The sequence below is a fragment of the Numida meleagris genome, chromosome 10, assembly GCF_002078875.1.
Source record: "Numida meleagris isolate 19003 breed g44 Domestic line chromosome 10, NumMel1.0, whole genome shotgun sequence".
Taxonomy (NCBI): Eukaryota; Metazoa; Chordata; class Aves; order Galliformes; family Numididae; genus Numida; species Numida meleagris.
Window position 1 is genome coordinate 2,174,766 of NC_034418.1, and position 9,773 is coordinate 2,184,538.

Genomic DNA, 9,773 nt, shown 5'->3' on the forward strand with positions numbered 1-9,773 from the left:
TCGTTACCATAGAATGGCTTGGGTTAGACCTGAAAGCCCACCCAGCCCCACCCCTGCCATGGGCTGGGTGCCCCCCAGCTCAGGCTGCCCAGAGCCCATCCGTGGCCTGAGGCACCTCCAGGGATGGGGCACTCACAGCCCTGGGCAGCAGTGCCAGCTCCTCTCCACCCTCTGAGGGAAGGATTTCCGTCTCACATCTAACCTACACCTCCCCTCTGTTTGTTTAAAGCCTTTCCCCCTTGTTCTCTCACTGCTAGATGGTGTAAAATGTTGGTCTCCCTTCCTGGAATGGGGATGAAATTGGGATGGCATGGGATTGGAATGAGGATGAGATGGGATGGAAAAGGAGATGGGATGGAAATGGGGTTGGGGATGGGAATGGGCTGGAATGAGGCTGCGCAGAGCCAGTGGTTGGAGCGGGTGGGGCCTGGGGAGGAAGCCCAGATCCAAGGTCACGTCCCAGTGCTGCGCATGGTTCCTGGATCCAGATGCAGGATATCCTGGAGCAGCTCCTGGCCCCGCTGCAGTGGGGGTGAAGGGGGCCACCGGCAGCCAGCAGGGTGGAGGGTCCTGGGGAAGTTCCCAAGGCCTGATGAGCCCTGGGGATGCTGTAGTCCCACCCCCTCAGCCCCGCTGGTAAATGGTGCCCAGCAGTCCCCCAGCAAGGCCAGCAGCCCCAGCACTGAGGGGGAACTGGTTTGTGTTAGCACCCCAAGTGTGCACACTGCAGGGCTGAGGGGGAGCAGAGAATAGGTTTCTGAAGGCGGGCACGCAGGAAAAACTGGGTTGTGCTGGGTACTGCCGGGCTGTTACGGGACCCAAATCTGCAGCCAGAGCTGCTCCTTGGTGGCATCTATGGAGCGGATTAATGGAGCAGGCTGCGGGCTGGCTGCCAGAGATGGGCTTTCGAGATGGAAAGGAGCTGTGCCTTGGAGTGTCCTGTGGAAATGAAGCAAAAATAAAAATGAATAAGAATAATCAAAATCAAAATAATAAACATAAGTAACACGGTCATGACGTGTCACATCGGCAGAACGCCGTGACATCCTGCTGTGGGGCTGAGTGCAGTGCCCCCCATGCTCTCTCCCATCTGCATGACATGGGGTGTAAAAAACGCCAGCAGTGGCCTTGCAGATAAGAAAGGGCAAATTCCTGCGAGCAGGAGTGGGGTTCGGCCCCAAAGCAGTGGCCCTGACCCAAGGTGCTGCACAGCCCCATGCGCACAGCAACAAATGGCTATCTTCTTTTTTCCCGAAGTCTGCAAAATTCACACTCTCTGCAGTCCAAGTGCCTGAGCATGGTTGCAAAATGGTGATTTGATTCCACAGTATTGACTTTGTTGACCATAGAAGCGTGACTGCAAGCCAGTGCCTCACCCAGCGGCTCCCGCAGCCCTGTAAATCCCCCGGCCAACCTGTTTGAGTTTGGGGTCATTTGGGGATATTTGAGCTCAAACCCATCGCTCGCTGCCATCACCACCTGCTGAAATTGGGACATCGAACCAGACACAGCTTGGAGCCTTTTCAGTATCACCTGGAGGCCGATGAGTTTTGCATCACCAAAGAGAGACGCACTGAAATATTTAATCACCACAAGACCCTCTCAGAGAAATGTGAGCGTCTGATTGTTTTTCTGTCTTTCTTCTCCCGGTAATTACTGGCGCTTCACTTCCACGTGCACACACGCAAAGTGCTGGAGGTGCGATTCTTGTGAAATTAACCCAAATTTGCTGAAACATTTCTTCCATAGGCAGAAAATTAGGAAGAATTTATTCTCGCGAAGAGCAGTGAGGCACTGGCACAGCTGCCCAAGGAGGTGGGGTCACTGTCCCTGGGGGTGTCCAAGGGAAGGGTGGATGTAGCACTTAGGGTCATGGTCACTGGGCAATACTGGCGGTAGGCGGATGGTTGAACTGGATGATCTTGGAGGTCTTTTCCAACCTTAGTGATTCTATTTTACGAAAATCCCAGCAGGTTTTGGTCAGATGATTGGGATAATGTTGTTGACTTGAGGAAAACAATGCCAGCAAAGGCAAAATGCACTTTTACCTTTGCAATTTTTAGTTACAAGTCTGCATGCAAATGCCTATTTACACATTTGAAAGAGGAAAGCCAGACATTTTTGGCTGGCTGTTATAGATAGCGCAGAGCAGAAATATACAGCAAGGATATGGTTTTGTACTAAAGTGCATTACGTTGCTCAGAAAGTAGTCCAGGCTATGGGAATGCCTTGGCTTGGGGCTGGTTTTACTTTCTGGGCAGGCAGACGGAGCAGGAGCCTCTGAGCTCCTTGAGGAAATCCTGAGTTTTGGGGTGGAAGCCACGATGAAATTCCAAACTTATATTTTCAAGAGCTGTGGCATTGGGTGCAGAGGTAGGGGAAGACCCCGTTCTCCATGACTGCTGAAAATTTCATCCCCAGCTCCTGCCCTGTGGCTTTGCCCAGCAGAAAGGAGTAAAAATCAGAACAATGCATCCCCCAGTGCAGCACCATCCTCTGCATCCTCCACCTTTGCTGTGGGACCCCATCCCATGGATGGCATCCGTTCCCAAAAGCAGGCATCTCGGGTACAAACCGTGGGCTGCGGGTCTTGTGCCAGGGGCCATGTGTTGCTGCAGCTCAGGGCACAACGCCCAAAGGATCCCAAAAGGAAAAAGTGAGAGTGAGCGGTGTTGCTAGGGAACTGCAGTGAGTTGGCTCTGCTTCCCTGTAAATGAGTCCAGGAGACAGCCCTGGATTTCGGGTCAGAAGAGGGCAGGGATGGAGGATGCAGAGGGACATGATGGAGAATGGGGGGAACGTGATGGAGGCTGGAGTGAACAGCAAAGGGGATGGGGAGGGGAGGGTCGGAGGGTGGAGAGTGAAATGATGGGGATAGAGAATGCAAAAGGCAGTGGTGGAGGATGGAGGGGGAAATGATGGTGGATGGAAGGGGAAATGATGGAGATGGAGAGGGAAATGATGGGGATAGAGGACTGAAAAGGCAGCAGTGGAGGACTGAGGGGGAAATGATGGAGGATGCAGAGGGTGGTGATGTGGAATGAGAGGGCAGCGATGGAGGATGCAGTTTGTGGTCGAGGCCACTTGCTTGACACAGAAGGAAGTTCGTAAAGCTTTAATGCTGCTTTGCATCAGCAGACATTATTTATGAGCCTACAGGATTCCCGCACCATTAGCCTTGAAACAGGTATAAAATATGAATGACCTTAATGAGAAACGCTCGGCTGATGCCGAGGAGCATCCTGGCATTGCTGGCACTTGGCTGCCCATGCCACCACCCCGTGCTCCGCTGCATGTCCCCCCAGGGCCACCCGTCGCCGCTGTCCCTTCGCAGGTTGGCACCACACTCATGGCCTCACTGGGCCATGACCTGAGTCCTGCCGGGTGCCTGCGTGTGATGGTGGAGCACAGAAATTATTTCCATGCTGTTTTCCAGCCTGGGAGCAGGCTGGCTTCTGCTACTAAACATAACTCTGAGTTTTCCTATTTTTTTTTTTCTAAAAATATTCCAAATATTTTCCAAAGCAGAGCCCAGAGGATGCTATTCTCATCTCCCCAGTGGGCTGAGGAGCTAGCTCACTTTCTGCCAACTCAAAGAACCATGATTTCGCATGGGTTTGTCATTTCTTGTCAGGCTACTTCCATCTGGGATCCCCATGCAGCACAAGGAGGCTCTGCTGGTGTTGCCTGGGCTAACACATCCGGTTACTGCTACATTGCCTTTCATCAGTAGCAGGTTTGGAAATGTAAGACAAGGGTCGAATCCTAACACTCTGGGCAGATCCACACCCCTCCATATCATAAACTGTGGCTGGGATGTAAAAGGGTGTTCAGATTTAGGTGCTAGAATGCTCGGAAGACAAGGAACGCAACTCAGCACATTGAATTCTCTCATCCCTACAGGACTGATGATGGACCCAGAGCCCCTGGCTACAGCCAATCCTCCTCTTCCTCCTGCTGAAGCCACTTCTCCCAGTGCCCACCTTCGTGCCCTCCCCACTCCCACTTCCCCACACAATCCCTCTGTGTCAGTCACCTGCCTGCATGGACACAGGCTGAGCCATGCCAAAAGATTAGGATTACATACTGACAGACAAAAGCATGCCCGTGGAAGAAAGCACTTAGCGCTGTATTATTTTTTCTAAGTAGGTAAATATCTGTGTTGAGTGAAATATGAATATCCATCTTCAGGGTCAGGATGGGATTTTGTGCTTACATCTCTCTGGGCCAGCTTATTCAGATGGATTTAGCCTGGGGTGACCCAGGCTGGAGCATGAGCTGCACCATTCAGTTGCAGACTGGGCCATCCATGCCATGGCACATCCGTCCCATAATACATCTATCCCATAGCACATCCATCCCATAGCGTGCCCATCCCACTGCAGGTCCATCCCATCTATCCTGTCCATCCCATCACACATCCATCCCACTGCAGGTCCATCCCATCTATCCTGTCCATCCCATCACACATCCATCCCATAGCAGGTCCATCCTATCTATCCTGTTTATCCCATGACATGTCCATACTACAGCACATCCATCCCGTGGCAAATCTGTCTCCTTGCATCTCCATCCTGTCTATCCCATGGCACATCCATCTCAGGGCATGTTCATCCTATGGCACATCCATCCCATGGCAAATTCCATCTCCTTGCATCTTCATTGCTTCCGTCCCATGGCACATCCATCTCACGGCACGTCCCTCCTGTCCATGCCCTGCCAGCACTGCTCTGGGTGCAGAGAAGAGCTTTTATCCCTGCAATAACTGGGATCCCATAAAAATAGCCATGCAAAGAGATTCCTGGGCGCTGAAATCTGGGTCTGACTAATGCTGCTGGTGGGAAGTGGCAGCGAGCCATACGCTCGACAGCAATGAAGGGAGACAGAAATAGCCGGCGTAGCACTGCTGCTATAATCACTGCCAGCTACGTTTGCCATATTTGCATGGGAAAAACAAGCCTACCTGCATGGCAGGGTGCTCCAGAGGGGTGCACAGAGAAGCAGTATACCAGCATCCCCCAGGAACTCTGAGCTGTGTCCAAGGACAAGGAAGATCTTTCTGGAAGCCCTGTGGACAAGTACGATGCCTGGGAGAGATAGGGACCTGTGCATGCGCTTGTTATTGCTTTAATGTCACAAAAATGCTCTTCAAATAATTGCTTTCTTTCGCTCACTGACATTTAATGACGGGAAGCTGAAATAAAAAGTCAGCTCAGGGTGAGCCAATGTAACTTTGTGTTTTCAGTGTTTCCACTGCCATCCAAAAAAAAAAAAAAAAACCAACAAAAAGAACCCCACACTTCCATGGGTAAAAGCAAACAATTCACTCCACATTCTGCGTGCTGGCCCCAGCACAGAAGGCATTTTATGCCAAGCTAAGCCAAAAAACCCTGCAAGTTTGATCCAGCCAAGTTGACGTGAGCCCTGCAATGCCATGCACTGGAAGATGTCACTCCAAACCACATGGGGAAGGCAACTCCAATGCCTGCACTCAGTGCAGCCCCGGTGCTGTAAAATGCCCACTCTGAGGATGTCCAAGTGGGAGCTCGGGAGGTGGCACACATCTCCCACCACTGCCACTGTTGCTCCAGCAGCTTGTGGGGCCCTTCCTCCCCTCTGGACAGGTATCAGTGTGTGCTTAAATCCAAAGGTTCACAGTTTTCCCCTGGGTCTCGGCGCTGTCTGGCTGCATCCCAAGCAGCTCATCCTCCTGCTGCCCAGCACATTCTCCTTCCCAATGCATATCCAGTTCCCTAAAGTACCACTCACTGGGAAAAAAAAGACATTTTAGAGGCAATTAATATCCAGGCAATGTATATCTCTGTCTTCCCATGCTTGTACATCAGTAACATGAGTCTCATCGCTCCCTTATTACCTCTCTTACAGTGCCCTTTGCTGGCAGCACTGCTGCCCCATGCCCTGCATATGTCCTTGCGCAGCCTGATCCCAGGAGATGAATTTTTTTAATTACTCCATGGATCGGGTTCTGTTTGCACCTCAGAACGCACACCGCGTGCTGCTCCCCCTGCCTGGAATGAGGGCTGAGAGGCAGCCAGAGCCCTTGTGTCCTCCTTGGACAGAGAAATGGAGAAGTTCTCTGGAGCTGCGGAAACCATCCCTCTCCACCCAGAAATTACTTGGTGGGTGCTCGCTGACTTTGTGTGGATCTGGTGCGTGCACAATGTTTTTGAGGGGGGATTCCCCACTTCTCCAGCGTGAGCCCACCCGTGTCCGCCAGCAGCAAGGGGGAGCAGCCAGCAATCCTCTTTTGCGAGAAATGAGATTGGAAAAATGGTAATCTGCTAAATGGGCAGTCGGCAAGCAGAGTTCCTTGTTATTACGGTGATGGGCTCCATGGGAGGAGTGTAATCCCAGCCCACAGCTCCCAGCAGCGCGATGGGAGGAGGCGGAGGTCCTGCAGTGCTGCTGGGAAGCGGCACCCAGCTCCCCACATCCAGCTGGGATGGCAGTGCGCGGAGTGGGGCTTGTCCGAATTAGGGACAAGCAACACATTTGGGATATTTTTGCTCTATGCTGAACTGCAGGGGGGAAAGGCCATGCAAACCCTCCAGGCAGCATGGCAATTAGTGACACGATAATGACGAGCCAGCAGCACAGAAAAGCCACACAGACCCAGGGCAGCAGCCACAACTTTTAGAATAACTGAAACAGCAAGGAGCAGATGCGGTAACAATATACAAGGCAGAAATATGACAAAAAGGATTTTAATTTATAACTGGCATTTCCTGAATATGCAGCACTCCAAGTGCAAGTGAGTGGATTCTCCCTTGTTCCTACCGTCTTCAAGGCCAGATATAAAAGATGTCAAACTGCAGATAAAATTGAGCTTGTCAGAATAACGATAAGGTACAAACATGAAAGGGATGTCTCCTATGGCTAGGCCCGTGAGTCAAATCCATGCGTTAGCTCTAAAAATAATTCAGAAAATCAGGTTTGAAAAAAAAAATTGCTTTCCCCAAATTTCTCCCCTCTGGTTTTTGTGTCTGACCATAGCAGCCTGGATTTTTTTCCCCTTAAAAGCTTTCCTTCTCTCCATCTCTGTTACCAGATTTCGGCTAAATTGTGATTGGAACACCAGCTTTCTGCTTCTTCTCCAGGCACAGATGGAGGAGATGGGTGGATGGAAGAATGGGTGAATGCATGGATGGTGGAATGGATGGATGGATGGATGGATGGATGGATGGATGGATGGATGGATGGATGGGTGGATGGATGGATGGATGGATGGGTGGATGGGTGGATGGGTGGATGGATGGATGGGTGGATGGATGGATGGATGGATGGGTGGATGGATGGATGGATGGATGGACAGATGAATGTTGGGTGAGTGGGTGGATGACATCTGCACCCACTGTGTGCTTCATGCCCCAAAGAGGGACTGAGTGTTCCAACCCCAGCATTTATGGCCTCTGACAACAAAAATGCATGGAAAATGTTGAGCATCTCACAGAGAATCAAAGAAAATATTTCACTTCTGAAGTGCCACTTCAAGGCCATTTTCTGTAAGCGTTGTTATCACTGACTAGGATGTAACACAAGTATTAGTGTTTGATTGGTATGGGGAAGGGGACGGTTGAGTTTAGAGAAAAATATCTTATTTTCCAGGCATTTATTGAGACAAAGAAAAATCCATGTTTTCCTCTGTGAGAGGCAGACCATTTTCCCCAAACGTTTTCACTCACCAAAACCCCAACCCAATACCCAGCAGTGCCTGGGTGCTCCAAGGAGCCTGCAATGCCTTGTGCCGGGCACTTTATGCAGAAAGAAAAAGAAAGAAAGAAACAAACCTCTGCAAGCCTGTTTGGTACATGCAATTCATTCTGAGGCTTTTGCACAGATGCTGAATTCTTTTCTCTTGTTTTCATGCAGATGCAGTGCTGCAAGGGAGGGTCTGTACACCTCCACATTGCCTGTGGATCTGTGCTCGCACTGCTTTGCTGCCACATGGGGCATGGGAATCAGCTCCTCTTCCACTAAAACATGACATTCTCTAGGGAAGAACACTAATTTTAGGGCATTCTTATTTTTGTGGGGTTCTAGAGAAAGCCTTGTTGTGCCCACTGCTGTGCAAAGCAAGAAGGTGAGGCTGTGTCCTGCAAGTGAAAGATGAGATGGGAACCAGTGGTAGGATGCATGGAACCAAACCTGCCAATTTAGATCTAGAAATAGAGACTTGGTTGCAGCTGGGGAACACACCACGGCCTTCTCATGGTCAGCAATCACAGCATCATCTAGGTTGGAAAAGAGCCCTGAGGTTAACAAGTCCAGCCCTTCCCTGACATACCCAGTCCCACCAGTAAGCCACGCCCAGTGCTCCCAGCTGGGAGCTCCATTCGTTGAGGATTTCAAATAGCTTTGCAACCAGCAGCTCCAAGATGCTTCTGACACACAGAGTGGTTTTTAGGATGGATGCACAGTAAAGTCTTGCATTTTATTTTTCTAAAAGAACTTTCTTCAGTGGGGCACGCTGAGCTGCTCTGTGGCAAAACTGCAGTGCGAGGAGAGGCAAAAAGAGAGGAAATGGAAAACAAAACAAGCACGAGGCAAGATGGACAAAATGTTTTTGCTTTTATTTTTCCTTTCTATTAAGGAATATGATATTAAACACTGAAAAGTACAGCTGGAGTAACACTGTGCTCAGAGAGAACTTTCAGGGAGGAAGAACCAACCTCCCAGTTCCTCTCTCTGTGGATCATGCCAGCTTGCATTACCTCCCCATGGCCATGGGTGAGTGTGCAATATCCACCAGCCTGCGGGACTGCATCCAACACTGGGACAGGATCGTCATAGAACCACAGAATCATAGAATGGCTTGAGTTGGAAGGGACCTCAAAGACCAACTAGTTCCACCCCCTCCTCTGTAGGCAGGCTTGCCCCTCCCCTCCAGATAAGGCTGCCCAGGACCCCATTCAGCCTGGTCTTGAACACTTCCAGGGATGGATCATCCACAATTTTGCTGGCCAACCTGTTCCTGTGCCTCACCACCTTTTGAATGAAAATTTTCCCCCTAACACCTAACCTCAACCTCCCCTCCTTTAGTTCAAAATCATTCCCCGTCATCCTATCACTATCAGACCATGTAAAGTCTGTCCCCTAATTGCAGGAGCCCAACCTCAGCCTGGTGCAGCTGACTTTTGTGACAAATCCCCATCCTGTGCAGGAAGATGCCTTCCCCCGAGGTGGGCACCACACCCTGATGGCCCCATCGAGAGGAAGGAAGCGGAGCCAAACAATAAGCTGCAGGATGCTTTGGGACGCCATGTCTCCTGGGGTCCCAGCCCACAGCATGAATGGGGAAACGCCATGTCCAGAGCTGGGGCTACAGCATCCATGTCCTGGTGCTCAGGACCTTCAGGTGCCCACAGGCAGGATCTTGTTTGGCTCCAAAGGGCAGGAATTGTATTTTTGCACTCTGCAAATTTTCCCAGCAGATTCACCTAGCATATTTCTCCCCTTCCCAGCCCAACAGAAGGATTTCCACGAGGAACAAAGTATTGTTCCCACGGTGGATTAGAGAGCATCTTGCAGGCACAGCAACGAAGCCTTCCCTGAGGGCATCTCCACATTCCCATCACCTATCTCAAGGACCGCTGTCCTCACCAAGACCATTCCAGTCACCTATGCCAAAATCCATCCTGTGCCTGACATGGGGTTTCTGTTTTGGGCAGGAACACATCTCAAAGCAAAGCCACCCCCAAGGAGATGTCTTCATCACCGTTGTACATGAAATCTGTCTCCAACATTGATGGACA